Source organism: Desmodus rotundus, chromosome 11 (genome assembly GCF_022682495.2).
Source record: "Desmodus rotundus isolate HL8 chromosome 11, HLdesRot8A.1, whole genome shotgun sequence".
NCBI classification, from domain to species: domain Eukaryota; kingdom Metazoa; phylum Chordata; class Mammalia; order Chiroptera; family Phyllostomidae; genus Desmodus; species Desmodus rotundus.
In genome coordinates this window covers 55,428,305-55,453,183 of record NC_071397.1, presented here as the reverse complement: position 1 = coordinate 55,453,183, position 24,879 = coordinate 55,428,305, and the positions used below count along the sequence as shown (strand labels likewise).

Below are 24,879 nucleotides of genomic sequence, written 5' to 3'. Positions count from 1 at the left end.
GAATGCATCTGAAACAGTATTTGCCCCCTTAAACACATACTAGTAAAAATGAAACTATAAAAATTCATGACGTAAACATGCAACTAGTTTCACTTACTATCTACGTGACCTTGAACAGGTGACTGAAACTCTGTTCTCCAAGTGGCTCAGTTTCCTTATCTGTAGAATAGTAAAAATAACAGCATGTCTTCAGGATTGTTGTGAAGATTAAATGGTTGTGCTAGATATTTCACATTTGCTCCTTCGCATCAACTTTCCTGCCGCCTGCACTGTGACTTGCGTCTCGGGAGGCTGACCTGTACAGACTGCAGCAACCGGACAGTCTGTGGGTTTGAAGCACCAGCAGGAGGTTGGTTGGTCAGGTGAGAAGGAATGATGGTATTTATTTGTGTGGTTCTTCTACTCCAGGCCACAATTTGGCAATGGCTATATCCTAAATCCTGAGGCCACCTGTCCTGTTTGGTGGCTTTTCCTAACCAGGTACCAGGAACCACTGCCTACTCTTGAGCTTAAGGCTGAGAGGCAGCAAGCGCTTCCATTGTGGTCAGCCCCAGAGGGTTTTGTCATCCGTTGTTGGGTTTTTTTCCTTCATAACAACAAAGCCATAAATAGTCCCTTCATTAAATTGTCTTCAACCACCCATTTCGCATTTGTTTCCCACCAGGACTCTGACTGACACAATGCATTAATATATAAAACATTAATATATAATGCTTGGCACATAGGAAACTTTACAGAATTAATCATGGCTATCATCGTTGTTTTGGTTGTTATGTCAATACAGGCAGAAAAGAGGAATTAGATAACTTAATACCCTCTAATGGCTGTAAGAATAAAAGGGAACTTTCTGAAATACTAGAGAAAATTTTCAATTCTTACCTTACCTGGTCCTCTCAAGAATTCGGTTCCTCTAGTCACACTCTGTCATGAGACACTGCCTGCCCTTGGCTTTCATACCACATTGGCCTGATCTTTCTCCTACCTTTGGGATCATTCTTCCTACTTTTATAGCCTCTTTCCTCTGTTTATTCCCTACATCTTGGCACTCCTAAGGTTCTGTTCTGTGCTTTCTTCTCTTTTTACTCTCTTTGGAATATTTAATCACAGATTGGTTGCTGATAATTCCAAAATCTCTGCCTCCAACCCAGACCTCTTCCCTGAGTTTTGAATGCATACACAACTACTCTTAAATGACCCACAGGTACCTCAAACTCAGACTTTCCAGGAAGCTCCTCATATTTTCCTCCAAGTTTGCCCTTCCTCTGATGTTCCTGATTTTAGTAAAGGCTTAAACCCAGCCATTCAAGCCTGAAACCTAAGAAACCTCCTCAGATCCCCCTTTTTCTTATATCCCTCTCATATCTACTCTCCAATATCTGTCACCATCATCTGCTCTCCACCTCATCTGCCGTCTCTTACATGCACTATTATAACAATATACTCACTAGTCTCACAGTATTTCTCCTGGCTCCTCAAAACCATTGTCAAGGCTACAACTATCTCTTGTGATTAGGTTACCCTTGCTTAGGATCTTTCAATCAATGGCCTATATTGTGCTAAGGATAGAGTCCAGGTCTTTATTGTGGCTTCATAAACTAATACCTTCATAAACTAATCCTTCATAAACTAATACCTCCAGGCTCGCTCCCTGAGTTCTTCTCTCAGTCTATTCATACTGAATCATTGCTATTTACTCCCTGAAAATGGCATTCTCCCCTACCTCTAGCTGGACATTATGCACTGTTTTCTCTGCCAGAAATACTTTTTCTCTTTGCACGAATAATTTTAAGCCTTGGGATATGTGCCTTTTATCTTTGTATTCAACTTTTTATGAAAATTTTAGACATACATAAAAGTAGACAAAATAGTTTATTGAAGCCCTATTTCCCATCTCTTGGCTTCAAATATTCATTTATGTCAATCTCGTTTCAACCATACCTCATCCACTTACCCCTTCCTATATTATTTTGACATCATATCACTTCATTTGTAAGATTTTCAATATTTATCTCTAAATTATAAAAACATTTTCTTACTGTAACTACATTATTTTTTCATATTAAAAATTAATTAAAAATACCACTACCCAGTATTGTTCAAACATCTGCTTTTAAATTCCATATACATGAATGATTTATACCTATACTGTGTTTATGTGACTCAAGATCCATATAAATTTAATACATTGGGATTAATTGATATAGCACCTTTAATCTCAGATTACTAATCCATCCTTTGTAATTTATTAATTGAAAAAAACTAGTTGGTTGCCCTGTAGAGTTTTCCACATCCTGGATGATTCTGATCTCATCCTTATTATATCATTTAGCATGTTTTTCTATCCTCCATATTTACCATAACTTGATAATTGAATCTAGAGACTAAACCAGAATCATTTTTTTCAAGACTACATCATAGGTTGTGCTGTATTTGTCTATCAAAAAGTGTATAATGTCTGCTTATCTCTCTTACTGTAATGTAAGCAGTAGTGATGATCAGCACTTAAATCCACTAATTGATGAAGAGTTGGTAGATCACCTGACTACTAAAGATTGTATTAAATCTTACTGTCTAAACTTAATACATTCCTATTTTCAGAAATTCTTCCCTGACTCTACCTATGAGTGTCTACTGCCATACTTAGCCATGTTCTCCTGGTATATGTCCCTATCACATTCTTTATGACATTGTTGTTACCTGTTAAGTTGAGCATCTGCTCCACCGCAATGAAGGGGCGGGGGAACAAATCTACTTACTTACCATTAAATCCTCAAGACATAGCACGAGCTCTAAGATACAGTAAGTGCACAGGGAGTATAGGAAGAAAGAAAGGAAGGACAAAAAGAAGGAAGAAAGGAAAGAAGAGAGGGGAGAGGAGGAGAGAGGGGGGAAGAAGGGAGGGAGGAAACAAGGAAAGAAAGATTTTAAAATGTAGGCGAGAGGGATGGGTTTTAAACATGTGGATTATTGACAATAGATTTCAGTCATAGATAAACATAATAGAAGTAGAAAAAGGAAGCCCATACAAGCTTACCTGGATTTATTTTTCTTGCTAGAATTAGGTTATTTAACAAGCGTGTCTCAGCAACTTTCAGATAGATTTAAAGTTAAATTCCCCCAGATGACATAAGAATAGTACAGAAAATAATGCATTAAGAAGTTGAGATACTGAAGAAGTACTCTGGAAACCCTATAGTAATTGAACTTAAAAAGAAAACATAAAACAAACAAACAAAACCCTGAAAAGTAATGGGCAGAAATGTCAGAGATGTTTTGTCCAGTGTCCTACCCACACACCTCATTCTGCTGTCTTCTCTCTGATGAGGATTTTCAAAATCAGTTTTAAACCCCTCTCCTCTCTCCAATACTGTCTTACACTCTGAAACAGAGAATTGGCCCTAGTTCTGAGAACTGAGAAACACGGGGAGCCAATAGTTTGTGTTTCTGGAGGGTAAGAGGCTAACTCAGTTGTGCCTGGGCATGATATGTTATTAGAAATGTGAACAAAGAATAAGTAAAAAATATATTAAAAAACTCATTGCTATTTATACAGAACAAATAAAATAGCATGTAATTATAATAATCACCTCTGTTGATACAAAAGTTCCCCATCTGACCATCCACGACTCAGATGTCCAGCAAGACTTTCTGTATCGTCAGGTGAGCAAAAAGGCCCACCTTTCTATTCTGCCAGCACCCTGGGTATGTCATAAACAAACTCCCTACTATGTGAAATTTTCTGAGTTACTCTAGGGCAATGACAATGTTGCTTTCATCCCTGTACTATGGCATGCACCTGTGTAACACAAAATTACATTCAATAAATACTTTTTGAACAGTGGCACCAAGGTAACCCCATATAAAATGATGTTCCCCTTAATCTATTTACCACCCTACATAGTCCTCCACCATAGTAAGGGACAGCATTTAATCTGTTGTTACAATAAGAGGGTAAACATAACACTCTTAATATAAACATTTTCTTCACGCAGGCTTTATCTCCTCTGAAAGTAAAACTGCAGCTGATTCCATTGATACGTAATGCAGATACCTCATGCAGATGAAGTCCTTGGAACAGGAAAACAGTGACTGTGATTGTCCGCGTTCAGTTTAGAATACAGATGTCTTCTTTAAGTGCTGAGCATTTATACACCTCTTCCTTTCTTGGCAAGATTATCTCATCTTCTCAGTACACTCTCAAACATTTAATTTAATAATATAATATGACGTAATATAATGCCCTCAAATACTCCCATGGTATGCTAAAGACAGTATAATAATAAAGGAGTTCCTGCAACAACTTCAGGTCTGACTCCCTAATAACCTTGGTACATAATTACATACATATCAAAAATAATCTCCTCACATATATTTGCCTCTCAAACTTCATGAGAAAGAGATTTATAACATCTCTATAAAACTACCCTGTTATCATTAAGAATGTTTGTACTAAAAAAAATTAATACTGTTTTTCCGTGAACTGAATTTTTTAATCTTTTTTTTTAAGCAAACAGATTGATAGAGCTGGATGGTGGGGATGTGAAATTTTCATTATCAATTCTGAATATTGAAGATTTTATGAGAAGTAAAACAAACTAAGTGACACGTTCTCATTTTGAAGTAGGGGTGGCGAACGTAGACTAGGAAAAAAAGACTAATGGCATCTAGGTAAAGGGTGAAGTACATTTGGAAAATACATACCATTTCTTTTGTCCCATTTACCGACACCTCTCAACAGCATGGAATTTTGTTATGTATAGTTCCCCATCGGAAATCTAAATTTTTGGTTAACGTTTTAGAAATCAGTATAGCCCCTCTGACCAAGCACTCTTTTTGTCCTACAAGGGAAAAATGTGTGAACTTAATCAGGGCTTTTTCCTCAGTCATAAATTTGAGAGCCCACCAAAACCTGCACCCTCTCCCTTTTAAGGTCGCCTATCTGGATTAATTTCAAAAGTGAGCCCCAAATGTGATATTATGGACACCTCTACTTCACTATAGAGACTCTAGTCATTATTACTGGGAGTTTATTGCAAGAATAGAAAAATCAATAACTTTATAATTTCAACTTTTCTGAAAGGCTGGGTATAAATCTTTGGAACATAATTCCTGCCCTCGAGTAGCACATAATTAGACTGAGTGTGGCCTGGGTCTTCCAGGAGCATTAAAGGGAATGGAACACTCAAGGGCACCAGTACACGTGGGATAAAGCAATGTTGACACTGAAGTCAAGGTCGGGTCCAAATGCTAAGTTGCTTATTTTCAAAGGAGTTTCTTAACGTCTTGAAACCTCAGTTTTCTTAACTATAAAATGGAGTTCATTATACTTACCTCCTGGGGCTGTTAAAGATTGAAGTAGATAAAGTACACAAGTGCTTAGCCCAGTGCCTGGCACGTGAGATGTATGCAGAATGGGAAGGTTAGGGCTATGCTGAGCACCAATACCTTGTCAGGGCATGTGGAAAGGGTGAAATATTTATTTTAATACTTTCTTTACATTCTTTACAGGGAAAACATTTTTCTGTGAAATATCCACAGCTAAGAATTTCTTTGCTTGAATCTTTCACTTACTTCTTTATATACATTAATCCTGTAAATGGTTTTCTCTACTTTGTACTAAACTTTGATCCTTTTTAAAAAGAAGATCTATTTGAGGTTGATTCTTTGGGATCCCTGTACAGCATACTTACAAATTACAAACATAAATTTCAGTTTGTTATGTAAGTGTTAAGGGAAGGAGGACTGAGGGCTTCTTGGAAAATATGAATCTATTTTATTTTTAGGATCACATAAATTTCATAATTTTTGCAGTGAGGTGAGGCATAAATGATTTGTGAATCAAATCTCACTGTATCTAGACTATACCAAGTGGCCCTGTTAGGTCAAGATGAATGTTTGGTTGCTTTAAGTAGTTTTTCTTTTAAATAAAAAAATTCTGTAACAGTTTCTATAATGCCTTTTGCTGAGAATTGCAGCTTTCATAATATTATATTTAGCACTATAAATTTTATCTTGTCTGTATTTTTAAGAATGCCATTTTATTCATTTTTAATTTGCCTGGCCGCCTATCACATGAGCATGAAAACTGCAGCATAATGGAAGTAAACACGCTGCACTGAAGAGCTCACGTGGCCTCTTGCATGTCCTCTGGTCTCTCTGCTTTTAAAGCTGGGGGGGTAAACACTAAAATTCCTGCCTGAATTAAAACTTTGCCTCATCAATTTTATTGTGGTACTAATAGTTTCGCAGAATACATTTCAGATTATGGGGATACAAATGCTTAATCTCTGAGCAAAACAATAAAATTCAAAAACATAACATTCCTTTGTGGGGGAGGAGCTGCTTTTGAATGAGCTCAATTAAAAAAAAATGCCAGCTGATTACTCCAAGAACACTGAAAATTATACATCGCCAGAAGGAACTTGTAAAAGGCTTTCTGATAGCTTGGATTAGAGACAACTGTTCCCACAAAGCCTATCAGAGCTAAATGAAATAAATGGAAGGAAGACGCAGACTCAGTCTTTGTTCCGATAACTGCCGAATGTCATATTGGAATTCTCAACGCAAAACCAAATGGCTGGCAAGATCATCTGTATGCAAATGCAGAGTAAGTGACCCCTCCACGGCTCAATAGCTATTTTGAGATAATAGAAGTCTATATTATAGGAAAGTACTTTCTTTCCAAAACTATGTTGCCTTTTTAAGAAACCTGAAAAATTGTGTGAACTCTTAATGCCTAAAAATGTTACCTGTAGCCATCCCTTTAACTGTTCATCATCTAAAACCCCTTCCGCCTGAAAAAAGGCAAGGATTTGTCTCTCTCTCTCTGAAAATCTAACCAGGTCAGAGGCTACCTCTCCGTGCTACTGACAGGTAGGGCAGAGGACCCAGGTGTGGCCACTCTGACGATCCTGCCTGCCACTTTGAATGGTGAGCAAGTAACAGAAGGAAGCAAGGACAGTTTGGAATTCGTTCCAAGAAGCGTCTCCTAGTGCTAACAGCAGAATCCAAAGTCTGAGGTGGGGCCAGGGTAGGTGTGGAGGCAGCAGAGCTGGGAGAGGTGTCCTAACCAGACTGTTCCTGCAGCATGACCTTGGGTGTGGTTCTTGCTGCCTACCCCATCCTGCTGGAATTCCTGCCAGTTTACAGGACCTCTAGGCTTCACAGCAAACAAGTGAGCTTCCTCACATCCTGCCAGCAAATCTCATTGCTGAAGTTAAGGAGATTCAGCTTCCCATGCTAACAACAAAGAACCCTGACTGATACACACACACGGAGGATTTAAGTACTCATTGTTAGGTGTCATCAGCACTGCTCCAGTGTTCTGTTTTATGTTTGAAAAAAATACTTGATGGGAACATACCCAGTCTTCTATGTATCTATGTGTTTAATAAAAACCCTCGTAATTCTAAGGATTCACCAGACTAAAATGTTGTTTTAGAGATAGGTTAGGGTGGTTAGAATTATTAAAGATTAATATGATGGTTGTAGTTAGTATACGTCATATAGTAAGTACAACAAAGCATTGGTTACTAAAAATAATATAAATGTACTTCTAGCTCTTAAAAAAGCTTTCTTTACAAAGAATATATAGAGATAATTCACAAATGACCAACTCTGTATAACTTAAAATGACACCTCAGAAATAAATAAGAAGCAAAAGATTTGGGGGGGCACATATAACATAATTATTAAGACCAAAAATCTCGGTTCCAATTCTGATTTCCCACTTACTAGCCATGTGATTTTAACCATTCTGCATCTCACCCTCCTCACTTATGAAATGCATATACTCAGTGGTCCCCAACCTTTTAGGCCCCAGGGACCAGTTTCATGAAAGACAATTTTTCCACGGACCAGGGTAGGGGCAGAGGGGAGACAGGAGGCACAGCTCAGGGAGTAGTGCAAGTGGCATCCAGGACTAGCAGGAGGGAGGTTGGGGACCCTGCGTATACTGATGTCATTTGGTTCACAGGGCTAACATGAGAATTAACTTAAGTACTGGATCTGGATATGAATCTGGGAGCACAAAACCCACTACACAGTGACAGATCTGTCCCCACTTCCATGTTTGGGTGCACACACACAGGCACATCACTACCAGTCTTTCCTACATTTCTACACATAGATTTGATGGAATTTATGTTGGAAAGGTTAGCACAGCTTAACAGCTCAAATTAGCTCTCTCTCCTTAGTCTCCTAGGGAAAAGATCAATCATCTCTCTATGCCTGAGCACCTACAGGTCCCTGGGGGGCGTTGTGCTGCTGGCATTGTTTCCTGGCCTATGTCACTTTCATGACAGGAAACACACATAGAATCTCAACTTCATCCTCAGAATAATATCAGCAAACTCACTCTAGAATGAAGCATGCTAATGGTTTCGAACAATGAAATCAGTGATTAGGGAAACACTATTGAATTCTTCCCGGCCCCTTTCAGATTAGCTCCTCATTCCTTTCTTCCTCCACTGTTGCCATTGACCGCCCCTCTCCCCATTCCTCACTTTAGACCAATAATTGGCTGAAAGTTCAAGTTACAGATTTGAAAGTAGGGTCAATGGTCCAAAGCAGCCCATTGAAAGAACTGATCTCAAATCTTCACCTTCTCCAAGCTGGTCCAACTCACAGCCATAGTCCCACTCAGAGCAAGTGTCCCTGCACCACCGCTCTCTTCTCCCTGCTGATCTCCCTGCTCCCTACTCTGGCCCCCACCAGCTCTAGCCAACATGTTGAATGATTTGAATGATCCTTTAAAAACATAAGCCAAACCACCTCACATTCCTCCCCAAACTCTCAATCATCCACCGTGGCACTTAGAATCAAATCTAATCCCCACAAATGTAACCCACAAGATGTCCCATAGTCTGTACTTCAGCCTTCACCTCTCTATCCTCACCTCAACCCTCTTTGCCCATGACCACTGTGTGCTGTGTGCTGGGCCCCAGCCTTCATTCCCTTCCTGAACAAGCTGAGGACTTCCTGACATAGGACCTCAGCGTCAGCTGTCCCTCTGTACAAATGGCTTCTCCCCACAGATCATCTCTTTTAAAAGTAAAATTACTTAATTTTTAGAGAAAGGGGAAGGGAGACAGAAAGAGAGGGAGAGAAACATCAATTGTTGCCTCTCGCACACTCTCAACCTGGGACCTGGCCCACAACCCAGGCATGTGCTTTGACCGGGAATCGAACTGATGCTCAACCCACAGCACCACACCAGTCAGGGCGTCATCTCTTAATTATATCCTATCAGTCAGGTCTCGGTTTAGAAGTCACACCCAAGTAGTCTCCACCCCATCACTCTTATTTTCTGCCAAACTATTTTCTGAAAAAATATAAAAATTCTTGCAGGTTTATTTCTGTCTCTGCCATGCACCAATAGAATTAAGCGCCATTCAAGCATGCAAGCAGGAGCCAGTTCAGCTCTGGTTAGCAGTGTGACCCCAGTACCTCAAGCCATATTTGACTCCTGGTAGTTACACAATAAATATTGGTTACCTGACTGAATGAATCTATGTTTGGTCTTCTTTTGAAACCCCAAAAGGTAATGGTTTCTCCCACTCACCCCTCACTCTCCTTTCTAAAAGTTCCTCTCATTTCCTAAGTAGAATTCTGTCAGGAAGAAAGAAACAAAAGTCTTCACAGCTTCCAGCAACTTCTGGTTCTGCGAGTAAAAGGGACTTACAGTATTTTCTAGCCTCTGCCAGTTTCCCAAATAACAACCTGGACTTTCCTTTGCCGACAGGGTTTTCCATGCTCCTCTCTGGACTAAGGAACCAACCATGCAGTACTGCACCCCTAGACCAGACCGTAAGTAGACAACGTCACATGGAAATACCACATCCAAGCTCAGGCCAGAAGATTTGCTCTCCACACACTAAGGTAACAGAGGCACCTAAGTGCAGTTTCACATCAGGCTTCCTGCTCCCCACAACAGAGAGTGAGGAGGCAGGTCATTAACCAAGTCTGAATTTAAGTGTTAAAAGTCATATTTTCACAGGAGGAAGTAGATGTGTTTTCTGTGAAGAATTCCAGCCTGTGTTCTTACCCAGTCTTTTAATTCCTAAGTGCAGGGGGGAGACTACATAACGAGCTTTGTAGAATCCATACATAAAAAACTCTCTTTAACTCTAAGCTATTTAACACCTCAGTGGTTTAGTAAGCGCCAGAGTCTCATTAAATCTTGTGTGTGTCTGTGTGTGTCTTTTTTGTGAGTAAGGCAAAGCGTGGCCCCAAGAGCAATCACGGCCACACTGAACAGTCACATTGAATCAGCTATGGAAGGACTGGAATTAGGAGGCAGGCAACAGTGACATCTAGTGTGGATAAGAATGCCAATGTGGGCAAACTAACGCTCTTCCTATAGCAAAGGGGAGGACAGAACAGAGAGATGGATGACAATTTACAGGCAAAAAAGTAATGGTGAGGGCAAATATAAAGTCAGAATGCAGACGTAATAGATGGCTATAGAAAAAGAGTCGACTGAATGGCATTACCCCTAAACTTTCCCCCCAATTACACATTGTTACGCACTTTCTCATCCCGCAGAGTCCCTAAACAGATTCAGTCCCCCACCTGTTTCCCCCCTTCCCTATCCCAAACCCTCCCTCTGTCTTTTCTGGAAACGGCAAACTCCCCTTATCCTCAGCCTCTTCTTGCAGCCTTCTTTGCCTCCTGTTTTAGAGGTCTGTTTGGCTGCCACCCGCTCCGCAGCCTTTCTGAGGAAAAGCTCTTCTGTGTGTGTATCCCTGCCATTCTTGCTTCTTGTCACCCCTCCCATCTTCCCCTTACAGGAATTCCTGCTACCTGGATATATTATTCTACCCCATACTGGCTTCAGTCATCTGCCAAACCCTTGCTCATTCACAATCGTGTGTTGAATATTTTCACTCCTGGTTCACAAATTTCCCGAGACCACACACTTATCATCCTTTTCAGAGTCACGACTTTCTTCACCTGTTGGGTTCCCTGCCCTCCCATCCAGCCCATATAGTCAAGTTTCAGTATTTCATTCCCATCTTGAAAACACCCTCAACTCCCTTATTCTGCCAGTTTGGTCTCCCAGCACCAAACTGATGAACAAGATGCCCTGTCTGTATACATTTATGCAGCTAAACATTCTTAAAGAAAAATTATTCAACACAGCTGACTGGTTTCACTTTAAATTCATGATTACAAACTTTAAGGAGAAGCTCACTACTGCCTGGCAATTCCACTGTGTTTCTCAAGTCGAATTACTTCTAACTCACCAAGAACTATTTTATACATATTTCATCCTCACTCAAGTAGAAAGGTCTCACCTCATTATTCTTTGAAAGTAAGAAAGTCAATGATCTGCTTTATATTAGCATCTGCACCCATTTTTCCCTTCTTTCCTCCTATTAAAGTCTAACTCTTCCTCATGTGCTCAGGTTCCTAGATTTTCTCTCACCTTCTCATACATGTCAACTTCTTCACATCTATAGCAGTTCCCTTTCTACTGAATTATTTCTATCTTTGTACCAATATGCTGCATTATCATGGATCTAAAAAAAACACCTCTCTCAGCTCCAAAATATACTGCTCCTTCCTTCATAGCCATATTCTTCATAAGAACCATTACTTGCTCTGCCTCCACTTTCTCACCTCCCATTTGCTCTTCAACCCACTGCAGCCTGGTTTCTGCCTGCACCAGCCTCAGGAACACTACTCCATCCCTAACCTCTCAGAAGCAGTAATCCATCTGCTGAGTGCAGGACTCTACTCTCTGCAGAGGTTGTGTTTCTCCTTCTCTGCTCTTTGTCAATCTCCTTTTCTGACTCCTTCTCCCCCAGACTAAATACATAAATGTTGGCATTTCTCCATGCTCAGTCCAGGCCTGACTTCCTCCCTCACCTTATAGGATCTTATGCATTCTGATTAAAAATACTATTTATATGTTTACCTCCCAGAAATTTAGATCTCCAGCATAAATCTTTTCTTTGAACACCACACTCATATATCCAGCTACTTACTTAACATCTGTACTTGGATATTCCACATACATTTCAATCTTACCATGTCCAAAGCTAAACATTTGTTTTCCCTCACAACCTGTTTCACCTCCTTCATTCTTCCCAAACTTAATAAGCAGCAACACTATACAACCTGACAATTATTCTTGATTCTTCCTTTTCCTCCCTCCCCACATCCAGGTATTGGCAGCTTTTATCCCCAGTGTTTATCTTAAGTTACAGTATTTCCTCTATTTTAACTGCCATTACCTGATTTATGGTAATAATTATCTCTCACTAGTTTTCCGAAAAAGCCTCCAAATTTAGCCAAGATAGGTTAAACAATAGTGCAGCAACAATCGATCATGAAATGTGACTGATCAAGAGAGGAGAACAACTAGAAATAGTTGGCATTTGGCACTAATGACCTCCACGGTCTCCCCACTAGTCATCAAACATTCCATTCACCATCTTTCCCAGAGGTGCCAAGACTACCTATCACTCATTGGAGGCCACCCAACATTGCACATGGCCATAGTATTAAGTTCAATGTCCAGGATCTCTTAGTGATGTGTGATAGGCCCTAAAAAATTAAAAAATAAATAAACTATCTTTCCTATATATACCCAGAATACAATAGTAGAACAGGAACATGATAACTGCAATAAACACTCCCATTCAGACAGCAAAAGAATGGTAAGAACAGACATCACTACTATTCCATAATAATTATAAAATCCCACCTGGAGCTGAAGAATGTTCTTTGACTGGGTCCAGATTCTTCTGGGGAGGAGTTCCCCAATCCATTGTTCTCCATGTCCTTGGCTTTGACCTCAAGGGAGGACTTTCTTTTGCACCATCTAACTTGGCCATTTATGTTACTGAAGAATATGCTCCCCACCCCACCCCACCCTCACCTTTGGACAATGAGCCTGCTTTCTACTTTAGAGATTTGGAGACCCGAGGATTATTTTATGACTTAATTGTCACAGGCATGTTTAGTTCCTTGGAATACAATTTCCTCTCAAAAAGTTTGATTGTAGTTAAACTAGCTCTGTGTGCCATTTGCCACATTCCTAATTCTTCCAAAACATGGTTCCCTTTCCAGTTCCCCTCCCTCTCTCCCCTTCTCTTCCCCTCCTTTTCCTTTTCTTCCTCTTTCCCTCTCCTTCCTTCATTAAAATTTTAGCTCCATGAGATTAACAACTCTGAATTTACTGTTTACTGCTATATCCATAATAACATGCTCAGTGCCAGGGGTACAGTAGATACTAGTAAAGAGTCGTTAAATAAATAATTAAAATAACCTTACCTAAACTTCGAATGATTATTCTGCTTTCTGCTCCACATTCTACTTTCCCTAACTCTTTCACCCTTCTATATTCTCTTTGTAAAAATGCTATCACCTGCTGATCCAAGTCCAGATGACTTCTAGTTCTAGTTCTCTATTTCCTTCTCACTTTTCTCTCTCGACTACCTTTTGGACCCTGACAAGGTGCTGAATTCTAAATAATATTCTTCAGCAGTTTCCCTTAAAACAATATTAGCCTCCTCTAATTCTAGAGCACTGGTTTTCAATCTTGGCTGCACACTGAAATCTGTGGGAGAGCTTTTGAAACTCAGCTCACTAGCCACACAGCAAACTGGGAGAGGGACCCAGGCATCAGTATTTGGTATAGCTGCTCAGGTTTTTCCAGTGTTCCAGAGTGAACAGCGCTGTTCCAGAGTGAGCTTTCTTTCTCTTTATCTTCTTTCCTCCATAACTCTAATCTCTATTACTGATTGTTCAATCTATGGAGCTATCTTCATTCTGAACAGTAAATCAGCAAGTACTGAATTCCCTAAGTACTCACATCTATGAGTAATTTTACCTCCTCCTCACACTTTCCCCTCTCCCAGCTGCATCTCTCTACTCATGCTATTAAATTCTTGATTTTAACATTTGCACTTGAAATTTCTTTTAGATTTGATTTCATGATCTATTCAATTTTAAAATTTTACTTAAAATGTCAACTAAATCTTCCCTATTTTCTCATCTAGCACACATGCTCATTCTCTCTCACTTTTACCTGTCTCTGTTTTCATCACAAAGGGGGATAAGTATAGGTTTTTAGTAACTCAGCTTATCTGTTATGTGCCCTGTCCTCCAGTCTGTCCTATTGGTGGTTTTTGTATGTGTGTGCAGTTACTGATCATCACACCCCCCTGCAGATGTCTTCCTAAATATGACACTGCTGTTTGTACTGTCTCAATGTCTGGGGAAAATCCATAAAAATATACATCACTATTTCATATACTTTGATATGGGCCTAGTGATTAATAAGTAGGGTGCATCTTAAAAGAGAATAAAACAATGGGTATTTGAAAATCCATAATTCTAAAGCACCCAGAGAAACACAAAAAAATATGTGGTGAAGAAAACGTCTTTTGACATCTCATCAGCTTTCCTTATCATGTCCAATGCTGGGAGTAGAATGTCAGACTCTTTCAGGGCCTGAAGCTGGGGCTGGTAGGTGGTATTCTGGTCAGCTAGCACTTTAACTTCCTCTGTAAATTCCATCATACTTCAAATGAGACTGATCAAGCTGCTGGAAACCTACCTGAGTGTGGAAATGTTTCTAGTCCAGAGTACAGTTGTATCAGATCACAGGTACTTGCAGTACTTGAATTCAACCCAGTCCCAGCTAGAGGCAAGAGGTAAAAACAACCATGATCAGACAGAGAGAGGATATTCCTTAACTTGCTCAGCAAATGCTTGTTCATTTACCAAACTGCCTCAGGCAAGGCACTGGAGTTAAGAGGATCAAGGACAAGTGAAAGAGGTAAATGTACTAGAAGAATGGTACTACAGTTAAAAGATAGGGATGTACACTGAGCAGAAACATGACAAGAAAGAGTATTTGAATAGGTCCCTAAATTCACGGAGAACCAGGAAATAGAAATTACAGAATTAAACTAAATATATGGGAAAATGTTGCAGCAATTAACTGGCCAAAATAGGTAGTGGGCTGTTTTGAAAGTAATGGGCTTCCTTCCCATCAAAACATCTGGCCACATCTGACAGAAATGCTAGAAATTTCTTTACCTAGAGATAAAGACAACCAAGGCCTTATCGAGTTCTTACTTCCCTACTCCTTTCTGCAAACCTGAACTCAAGGATGGAGAGTTAAAAATAGAATCAGGTAGGTAGATAAAGATATTATGCATATAAAATGAGAGCCAGAGAGAGAGAGAGTTGACAAGCTCTACTTAATACATAGACATGGAAATTTTAAAAGAAAATCACTATTAGTGAAATTGATGTAGTCAAATGGAACAATTAAACTCATAAAATTTTTCCAAATATACTATCTTAAAATAACCTTAAGAATTCCTCATGATTGAGACCAATGGCTGTCATATTAACTCATACAAACACCTTAGACATTTTCAGTCATTCTGTGGTAAACTGTATTTAGAGTATCCCAGTTAGCTCTGTAAACTCCTGTCATCTCAGTACCTTCATCGCTTTATTATTCTAATCACTTTCTAAATGTCCTTCGCAGGCTATTTCCCATTGCACTGTTTTATACTCTGGGATTCACATTTTATAGGCCTCCCAGAAGTGTCTCATCATTTCAGATTGCATATCTAATAATGTCTTTGATTATGTTTTAAACACCTAAATCTACTCTACAGTATTGCATTGGTCCTGTTCGCAGAATGTAATCAGAAAGTATAGTCCCATAACATTCTATAACACCAGTGAAGAAGGGGTTAGTGATTTTTCAGCTGCATTTCCTGCTGGTGAATATGCCACAAATGAATATTTTCAAAATGAATGTGAACAGTTTTAGATGAGTGCTCCTTAAGTGTCACTGTGTATTAGTCATGCAAGGATCATTAAGAGGTAGACTTGCACATTTCATCCAAGACATAGATTCTCACTGTAGACTGTTAATGTCAGAGATGCCAGGTTAGGCTCTGCTGGTAACAATTATTAATGTAACTGAAGTTTTAAATGGCTCATTTTTCTCCATATACAACATTTCCAAAATACTCGTTAAAAAAAGAAACATTTTTCTACACCAGTGCTAGGGGTGGTGTAAAATACAGGTAAATAAAATGTTAAAAATTCCAAAATCAATTGATGAAATGGAAATTATCTATTGTACTATTAAAGCTTAAAAATATCTTAACATGCGTATTTACAGGCAAAAAGTGTATTCCGGCCAATGAGTCACCTTAGTTCTGTTACCGGCCAGGGTCCTGGCCCCGAGTCGGTCTGCCTAGTGCCAGTCGGTAGGTAGTATGTGGGTTCTTGACTTCATGTAGGAAAGATTTCACAATGTGAATCCAAGTGACTGTGAGGGTATGTTTATTAAAGCTGGTGACAGTAAAACAAGGGCAGGCCAAGCATACAAGAAGCAACAGGAGAGCCTAGGCTGGGCTGCCTTAGCTCACTAGGAAGACAGAAAAAAGGGGGGCTTTGGGAACAGGCTCAGGGGATTATCCTGGGTCAAGCTGCCAGTTTCCCATTGCCATAGAGTTTATCAGATGTGTGCCTGTGGGGAAAGAAGTGAGGAAAGGGAATGACACCTGCTGCTCTCTCAGTGAGGGAGAGCGCACTGAGTCCTTTGTCTTGAGTTTGTATCTTTCTCTTATAGGCCAGAATCTTAGGGGAGGTCTCAGGGGAAGCTTTCAGTAGAATATTCCTGTTTTTCAGGTCCTCCTGTAAGGGGATGGTCTCCGCTGATTAGTCAGTGACAGGGTGAGAAGGGTCATTAGTCACTGTGGTTGGTGCTGGCATTGCCCACCTGGTTTTGCTGTTTTTCTGGGTCTGGGACTGGAAGACAGCTGAGACCTAGATATTATCTCCAGGGAGGTGATCTTTTGTATCTGGCTGTAAATTGTTCAGCCAGATTGTTCAGGCCATTGTGTTCAGCTATTTGTCTCAGTTCCCCTATTCCACTTGCCGAGGAATTTTCCTAGCTTCTTACTATCCTGTCTAGTTCTTTAGGTAAACATCAATCCTTGAGTGTTTTGAATTCTTAAGCACCAGTAGATACTTATAGGTTTTCTTCCTTTTGATTCTTATGTCAGATAGCAATCCCTTGTTTATGAGTATGTAAGTACAGTTAACCTTGAGGTGATATCTGGTGCCTCCTCAAATGTTTACATGACAAATAGGAAACACTTCACCATCTCTCTCCAAAGCACACTAGGTAGCTGGTTATTTAAGTTTTATTGGTATATCAACTGCTTGAAAGAGTTTTGAGATTAATCACATAAAAAGAGATCTGGGCAATATTCTGGCTGCAAAAGGTGGGGCAGGTTTGGACCAGTGATCTGAATAAAAGCCCTACAGGTTTTTCTAAAAAATAATACCTTTCTCAATACCACGTCTCACATAGCCATGTCCTTTGACTCTGAGCAAATCATTTAACTTCAGTTTCTTCATCAATGGAGTGAGAAGCAACTACCTCCGGGGGTGAAAGGATGCTAAAGGCATTTAATAAGGTTCTTTGAAGAAAGCTAATACAATTTGCTTGCATTATAATACAGCAATTTGAATTTAAAGATTTTTTTCTCCTGAGTAATTCCACCTTCAGAGTGCTCTTTGCCAGTGTAGTAAAGTATTCTGCAACCAGGCAAAGCTAGCCAGCACGGTGTGAAAAGTTTCTATCAGTACCTTAACTCTGCACAAACAATACAAACTATCATTACAAAATAGCAAATTCTTTTATCTGGCTCAAATATGAGTAAGGCAGCAAATAAACAGGATATTAAGCTTCATTCTTAAACAAGTTCTTAAATTGAGTAGAAACATCCATGCAAGAAAAAGGATTCAATAGTGTCTTTTGTAATTACCAGTATGTTTTCAGAATCTAAAGCCTTACAATAAAAGCTATAATTAAATTTCTAAAAATTAAGTCATTGTAAACAAAAGTGTCTTTCCTCTTAGCAGAATAAAAATGATTTTTATTTCCTGACAAAAATATGATTTCTCTGAGAGAGCTCTTTCTTGTCTACTTAAATCTGTTCATATCTCTCATGTATAATCAAGTAAAAAGTCTCCCCAGGCTACTCAAATGATTAAATAAATCAACCCTACATATCATAGCCTCCTACATGAGCTGGGGATATAAGTAGCATGGCCATACACACATCATAGATGTACTCCAGCCAACCAGGAGGAGGAAACTATAACTTCTCTATCACATTTTCACTTAATAATGTGCTCCATTTCTAGTAAGTCCTATACAGGAATATAACTGTAAATATAATCATCCTATTAATTAGAATGCTAAGGACTAAGGAAATAAAAAGATAGGTCTACAATCCTTTAAAATTCCAACTACAGAAACACACAAACACACAGAGGTTTAGGACCAGTCCCTAGCTTGTACTGTGGGTTCCAAGAACTAGAAACATGGCTTCTCAGCATCCTTGCCTCAGTTAATCCACCCTCCACACTCCTAGGAGCATCAGGATGAAGCCTACATGTGTTAGCAGCACATATAGACCTTCAGGCTTTGTCCTCTTTCTGCCAGTCTCTCCAGGCTCATTTCTTGTTGCTGCTCCATGTACATTCATATTCTTTCCCCCTTTTCCCTGACATGTTGCCCACACACAAATGCACATACATACTCACAACATAGACTTTCTAATGTCTTCACTTACCTACCCTTCATGGATCAGAGCTCCCTTTCATCCTTCAGAACTTCTCTCAAGGACCTCTGCTCCAGGGATACTTCCCTAGCACCAAATCCCCAGTCTGTACTCCTATCGTACCCCATTTACAGCTGTGATGGTGCCTTGAATAGTCTGCTTCTTCTCTATTTTCTCTCCAAATCTGTGTGCTGCTCAAGAGCAATAACTGTGTCTGCTTTCTTCCAGCAGCCTCGGGGGCTGGCACAGTGATTGAGACATAATAAGTGTTCAGATCTGAGCTCTAGGAGTGCTAATAAGCTGGTCAAATAGCTTAAGAGATGCATATATGATGCAATTAAACAACATAAGGCTACATCAAATTGTAAAGTGTGGAATTTGGTGTTAATCGATATAGGAAGGCTTTTTCAAGAAACAAGAATTTAAACTGAGCCCAAATGAGCAAAGCAATGGAGGCAGGCACAACAGTTCAATAGCCAGAAAGCCAAAAAAATAAAGGATGGGTCCGAGCCTAGCAGGGAAAATGACAAGAGACAAATCCAAGCAGTATAAGAATACAATACAATAATGCATTGCACACTTCAAAGCCTATTAACAGGATAGATCTTATATTGTGTTCTTTAAAATAAAATAAAATAAAATAAAATACAAGACCTAATGTCACTCATATGCTACTGTTGAGAATCTAAAGTTATACAGCTTTATCTAAAAGGCAGCTTTTCAGTATCAAAGCCTTAAAATATCCATCTATAACCACTATCACCCCACACTTAACCCCAAGCCTCGCTCCACCTATTAATATAATTCTGCTTCTCACAATTTCCTCAAAGAAATAATTAAGAATGTGTGAAAATATATATGTACAAAGTTGTTCATTAGAGTATTATAAAAATTAGTCCAAAAAAGGAACTAGTAGTCTTCCATTAATAGGGAACTCCTTAAATAAAGCACCGTGTCATTAATGTAATGACATACCCATCAGTTACCCAACTGATACTTGATATTCATTTTCTATTACCATCACAAAATAATAATCTAGTACAAAATTTAAAGATATTAGAACATTAAAGACATGAACTGAAAAATTCAACTTTATAAAAAGCATTTATAGGGTTATTTTATTTTAAAATATATTGGCATAAAATATAAGAATGTGTTAATAATGGAAGAGGTATGGGGATTTTTTGTTTTGCTTATTTGCATTTTATGTTTTCTAAAATAATATCATTTTTCATAATAAGGAAAATAATAAATTTGTCCTAATTGAAAGAAAATTCTTTACTGGCTCTAACGACAGAGGAAGGACAAGTTAGGAATGATGCTAAAGTAATTTTAGGATTCTATTTTAGAACAGTATTTTAGAATTGAAATGGTTGATAGAATCCAATGAAATCAAACGTGAAAAGGCTTTGAGAACTGTAAATCATAGTGACTGGATTTCTTGATGCCTCTTCTCAGGAATATTCATAGAAGCTATGTAAGAATATTGCATGATATAAGCACGGCAGCATATTCTTGGTCAAGCAAAGGTAAGAGCCTTGAAGATGAACAGCGGTCAGTGAGGATCTTCATGAGGGCAATGTAATACAGACATTTGTCTCTTCTCACGGAATATGCGATAGATGTGTTTCATAGAACACACTTTGGGAAATGTGCATTCAAGTACAGTGTAGTATTCACTTTGAAGTGATTAAAAGCAACCGTAACAACCAAAATTGTGTCCAGAGACTGCCAAATGTTACCAGCAGTGGTAAAGAATACTCGTTTGAGGAATTAGGATGAAAAACTGGCTGAGGTCAGAATTCCCAGCCCTGGCTCTGCAGTCTTTTAAAGTAGAAGCTAGCTTAACATCTTGTAAAATGGCTCTCTACTCTAGCAAATCAAGAATATTATCATGTTACTTTTCTAAAATACTATGTCAAAACAATCATCTCTTAAAATACTGCATTGCACATCAAAATTATTTTATTTATATAACACATTGATGAATGCTTAATTTAAAAAGTTATGACTCTTACAAACAAATGAAAATATCCTCTTTTTTTTTAATATCCTCTTTTTTAATGTAAACTGCAACAAATCTGTGTGATATTGAGGAAATCACAGGGCCTTTTGTTTCCTCACAAGATAAAAATGAAGACAAGGCCATTGGCTAAGGCTATTTCTAGAGTCCCCTCTTACACTAAGAATCAATTCATATCATAAAAATTGACCTCACTAATGATATAGGACATTTTCCACATTAAACTTACTTTTTGGTTATTGCAATACGTTCAACTAGGAAGATGCTGCATTCAGATGCTGAAACAAATTATGTCATGTGCCTAATAATGTGTTTCAGTCAACAATGGGCCGCATATATGACAGTGGTCCCATAAGATTATAATGGAGCTGAAAAATTCCTATTGCCTCATGATGTCAGACCTGTCATAACATCACAGCATAATGCGTTACTCACGGGTTTGTGGTAACAATGGTGTAAAAAACCCACTGCACTGACTGTTGTATAAAAGTATAGTGCATAAATTATGTACAGGACATAATCCTTGATAATGATACTAAACAACTACATTACCATGTTTATATATTTACTATACTACAATTGTAATCATTATTTTAGAGTGAACCTTTTCTACTTACAAAAAAACCTAGTAAAACGGTATGCCTTGTTACACCTGGAGCAGACTCATACAGCTGGAGTTTACCGCAGCCCTTAGTCACATCATTTTCTCTTGTGCTTGATTTAATCCATTTTGCTTTGTGCAGTAACAGGCTGTACATACTTGCAGCCTAGGAGCATTGTCTATACCATATAGCCTCAGTGTACTGTGGGCTGTGCCATCTAGGTTTGTGTAAGTGACCTCTGTGATGTTCCTACCATGACCTAATCACCTAATGACATTTCTAAAAATGTATCCCCATCATTAAGCAGCACATGACTGTATTTTAAAAAAAAAGAACTTATAACCTCTTTACATTTCAGACAACCATCTATACTAGGAAAATTGGCTGTGAATTTATAAAAAAACAATAGTACAAATACACAACATAAGCAATGAGAAGAGATATAACTTCAGAAACAGATTTTTAAATTATGAACAAACACTATGGTAACATTATAATTATTGATGAAAAGAATTTTCTAAAGAAAAAGATGAAAAAAATTGAACAAGTTGTTCAGAGAGAAGGCGACCTTAGTTTGATGGCAGAAGTTTTCTTCAGCACACAGATCATTCCTGTGCTACTTTAACTTCCAGTAGAGAAAAACCTTGAAAACATGTTGATTGTTTTTTAAAAAACTATTATAACCCTAATACTAAAACCAAAGTAATATATCACCAAAGAACATTAAATAGCAGTATCACTAACATAAGTGTAAAAATCCTAAACAAAACTTGAGTAAATCATATCCTGTACTGAATCAAAGGAAGAATCTGACATGATTAAATGAGATTCAATACATACATTAATTCATTCAACAAATGTTTATTAAGCATCTATAAGGCAAATCATAATTCTCAGTACTTGGGATATATCAGCAAAAAAAATAAAGATCTCTGACTCATGAAATTACTTTGTAGCAGGAAAATAAGGTCAATAAACAATTGGTGTCATAAATAAGTAAATTGCACAGTACGTTAGAGAGTGATGAGTGAGATAGGAAAAGAAAAACTAGAGCAGGATAAGAGGATTAGGGGTGATGAAAGAAGGGGTGGGTCTGACCTCCTGATTTAATAGACCTCCACCGAGTTGACAGCATTTGGATAAAGCATGAAGAATAGTGAGAGTCAGCCTTGTGGATGCTTTGAGGAATAGCATTCTAGGCGAAGAATAGAGCCAGAGTAAAGGCCCTAAGGCCAAATTATATCTGGCAAGTTTAAAGAACAGCAACAAAGAGGCCAGTTGGGTGGAAGCACATAGATAGTATTTAAAACAATGGGACCTGATAATTTCAAGAGTAGAAAAAAATAAATAAGAGAGCACTGAGAGATTAGAGAGAAGAAACTCTGCAAAAGAGAAAGACAAAAAAAAAGTAGGAAGTAAGCCAGAAGAAAATGGTGCTCTAGTAACGGTGCTCAAGTCCATCTGAGTCCACAGAAAAGTAAGCCTGGTTCAACATAAGGATATCTATTAATAAAATTAAATTGATGTAACTATTTTGACTAATGAGTTAAAGAAAAAAGTTATATATCATATTAACAGCTGGCAGAATATTATTTGATAAAATTTCAGTCTATTTAAAAAGATGTAAGATGAACTAATATCCAACATCATACTTAACAGTGAAACAGTGAAGACATTCTTATTGATATGTCCCAGGAACAAGAACAGCGTGCCTACCAGCTCCATTTTTCTTAGAAATCTCATGAGTGAACAAGATGTGACCCTCTACAGGTTAAAAAAGAAAGAAAAAAGAAAAAGTGAGTTATATACATTAGAATACAGGACAAATTATTGTCTACTTAAAAATCTTCAGAAAAATCCACTCCAAAATCCTTATAATTAATAAGAGAATTAAATGAAGAGGCTAGTTACAAAGTAAATATGAAAAGAATTATTTTTTAACTGTAAAAACAATGACCAGTCAATAAACATAAAGAAAGCAAAGATTCCATTTTTAAAGAAGAGTAAAAGGATAAAATAGTTAGAAGAAACAATCAGCATGATAAAATGTGGCTACTAAAAGTGTCAGTGATAAAGCAAATAACTTTAACCAAAAAGAATATAAGGAAACTAACCCATGTCATACAAGATAACAAGCAGAATGTCCTGCATTTCACCTTTCCTTAGCACCTTTATAACACCCATAACAGGAGTCATGTGACTTCTCAGCTTTTCCTTAGGCTATGGGACCAATCGTGTTTCCAGTTGGTGATATTTTTGGTATCTCCAGTACCAATCAGGAGTCATTTCTTTGATCAAATTAAGTGCACAATTGTAACCAGTATTTCCCAACTGAAATACACTGCTTTATAATAACATCATTTTCACAGCCTCAAAGCTTCCTACCTCTTGACTCCTTTCTATTTAGTGTATATTCATTATTCTGGATAGGATAAGAGAAGGGAATTCCTAGGGCCATCGCAATGATATAGCAGTTTTAACTTGGATGCAATAAAATATAAACCCTCCTAATAGGCTTTACAGGATAACAGATTAGGTTTGGAATAAAGAGCCATAGAGAGCATCAAAAGTGTATCTCAAACTCAAATAGATATCTAAATGTCTGAAAATATTATCAAGAATTGTGATAGAGGACGATCAGTACACTGGATTTAAGGAAAGGTTTCCTGTGACCCCTTCCCCATAAAGAATGTGTCATACTTTTCTGAAAGTGGCCTGAGATGACCTCTTAAACATGGTTCACTATCAACATGACCCAGAAAACCCCACAAAATCTAGAAGTTCGAATCCTTGTGTTCACTTTAAAAACACTCATGAAACTGCCCAGGTACCAAGGGTATGTATTTTTGAAAAGCCACCAAGTATCTGAAGGATGTCACTTTACAGAAGCAACATATCCCATTCTGTCTTTACCCTGGTGGGTTTGTCCAGGCCAAACAGTGGGGCTAACCACAGGGTCTGTGGCCCAAAACGAGTGCTGAATTTTTGCTGCACATGCTTATAAATTCAGAGTAATGCTGGATGTAAGGTTTTAGACATAGATTTTCTGGTCATTGAACACATCCAGGTGAACAAAGCTCCCAAGATGCAGTGCAGAATTTAAGCCATCCACACATGAGCTCTCCCTGCCATGCTGAGATGATCCTTACTGAAGAAGAGCAGATTGTCCCTAAACCAGAAGAGGAGCTTGCACAGAAGAAAAAGGTAGCCCAAAAGAAACTGAACGAACAAAAACCCTACATCCGTGGAGTAAATGCAGTGTAAAATAAATGCTACTTAAAATAAAAGCAGAATGTTAATTGTCTTTATTAGTAAATATATTGTAATTGTCCTTACAAGATGGATCAAACAAGTTTTCTTCTGATTAGAATTAAAAACATAGATTATTCTGTTAATAAAAAAGAATGTATCATAGGCATGCATCCAATTTCTGAGAACAAACTCTGAGCATTCATGAGCATGTAGGGAAAGCAGGCAAAAGGATTCACACAATGGCCAAAATGATTGGAGACCCAAAATAACTTTATAATATAGGAACAATCATTACTATTTCAGTGTGTAACTTTCCAGATTTTCATCTATGCATATACATATATATACATGTAAAGATCTTTTTTAAATTTTGAATTATGCT

The 24,879-nt window shown here is 38.2% G+C and overlaps 1 pseudogene; it reads left to right on the top strand.

Annotated features, from left to right (window-relative positions):
• Positions 1–23,979: 23,979 nt before the first annotated feature.
• LOC139440344 (large ribosomal subunit protein uL22 pseudogene) lies at positions 23,980–24,509 on the top strand (annotated as a pseudogene).
• The last annotated feature ends 370 nt before the right edge of the window (positions 24,510–24,879 follow it).